Below are 2,243 nucleotides of genomic sequence, written 5' to 3'. Positions count from 1 at the left end.
AGGGGGCATTAAACTGTATGGGGGCAGCTATTTGTCATTATACTGTGTAGGGGGTCCTATGGGAACATAATAATGAGTGGCCTGAACCGGGTATGTGTGGGCGGAGATTACTTAGATTAGATACTTGAAAGTTGGTAGGTATGTTTACTGGTGTGTGCTGGGGCAGAGCGAGTGTGCCTACTCCAAATTTGCAGCATAAGGCAATGAGGTTGCTTTACCACATGCCAATGCTGCAATTTTGGGAATTGCTCCCTCTAGTGACCAGCACATGGAAATGTTATAAATTAGAATCTGATTTATAATATTTCCTGACTTGTGAAAAAATTAAAAAATTAAAACAATGTTTAATCACTTATATACTAACTGTTTAACTGAAAAAAATAAATAATTCCTAGCGACACATTCCCTTTAATACTGGCGTTTCATACACCAGTCCTATTAAACAGTTTGCTGGAGTAAGATGCAACACATTTATTAACAGGCGAACGACTCTTAATAAATGTGTCACATCTTTTAGCTGCAACGCGGCCTGTCATCAGTACTTTCTACGTGCTGTGGCCTGCTGTACATTTAAAGTACATTTTAAAAATATATTTTATTGTCTGATTGGGGGGGAGGTATGGGTCTGGCACGGACCTTTGCCTTGTTACGCCCCCCAGAGATAAATCAGGGCCACACTATACATATAGATTTCTGCTATAATTTACATCAGTTACTGGCGTAAATTATAGTAAAATTGTTGGCCATTTCTGCTAAGCCCCGCTCATTTTTTGCCCCCAAAAATTATGACATTTGCGTATTTTGTGAATTTTCTACGCTAATAAACTGTTGTAGAAAGGTTAATATATTCCCCCCAAAGGCTACAGACCGTAATACAATATCTTAACCCCTTCCCTCTATAGCCACTTTTGACCTTCCTGACAGAGCCTCATTTTTCAAATCTGACATGTGTCACTTTATGTGGTAATAACGTCGGATTGCTTTTAGCTATCCAAGCGATTCTGAGATTGTTTTCTCATGACACATTGGACTTGTTGTTACTGGCAAAATTTGCTCGATATGTTCAGTATTTAATTGTGAAAAACACCAAAATTTAGCGAAAAATTGCAAACATTTGCATTTTTCTCAACTTAAATGTATCTGCTTGTAAGACAGGCAGTTATAACACACACAATTGTTGCTAACTAACATCCCCCATATGTCTACTTTAGTTTGGCATCGTCTTTTGAACATCCTCTTATTTTTCTAGGACGTTACAAGGCTTTGAACTTTAGCAGCAATTTCTCACATTTTCAAGAAAATTTCAAAAGGCTATTTTTACAGGGGCCCGTTCACTTGTGAAGTGGCTTTGAGGGCCTTATATATTAGAAACCCCAAAAAAGTCACCCCATTTTGAAAACTTCACCCCTCAAAGTATTCAAAACAGCATTTAGAACATTTCTTAACCCTTTAAACTTTTCACAGGAATTAAAGCAATGTAGGGGTGAAATTTACAAATAAATTTTTAATCCATTTTTATTTATAACACAGAAAGTTTTTCCATAGAAATGCAACTCAATATTTATTGCCCAGATTCTGCAGTTTTAGGAAATATCCCATATGTGGCCGTAGCGTGCTACTGGACTGAAGCACCGGCCTCAGAAGCAAAGGAGCACCTAGTGGATTTTGGGCCCTTATTTTTATTCAAATATATTTTAGGCACCATGTCAGGTTTCAAGGGCTCTTGCGGTGCCAAAACAGTGGAAATCCACCAAAAGTGATCCCATTTGAGAAACTACACACCTCAAGGAAATTATCTAGGTGTATACTGAGCGTTTTGACCCCGCAGGTTTTTTGCAGAAATTATTGGAAGTAGGCCCTGAAAATAAAAATCTAAATTTTTTCAAAGAAAATGTAGGTAAAGCTAATTTTTTCTCATTTCCACAAGGACTGAAGGAGAAAAGGCACCACAACATTTGTAAAGCAATTTCTCCCGAGTAAAACAATACCCCACATGTGGTAATAAATGGCTGTTTGGACACACGGCAGGGCTTAGAACGGATGGAGCACCATTTGGCTTTTGGAGTTCACATTTAGCAGGGATGGTTTGCGGAGGCCATGTCACATTTACAAAGCCCCTGAGGGGATAAAACAGTGTAAACCCCCCACAAGTGACCTCATTTTGGAAACTACACCCATTGAGGAAATTATCTAGGGGTATACTGAGCGTTTTGACCCCACAGGTTTTTTGCAGAAATTATTGG

Source organism: Rhinoderma darwinii, unplaced genomic scaffold, assembly GCF_050947455.1.
Source record: "Rhinoderma darwinii isolate aRhiDar2 unplaced genomic scaffold, aRhiDar2.hap1 Scaffold_140, whole genome shotgun sequence".
NCBI lineage: Eukaryota > Metazoa > Chordata > Amphibia > Anura > Rhinodermatidae > Rhinoderma > Rhinoderma darwinii.
This window is presented reverse-complemented; position numbering follows the sequence as displayed.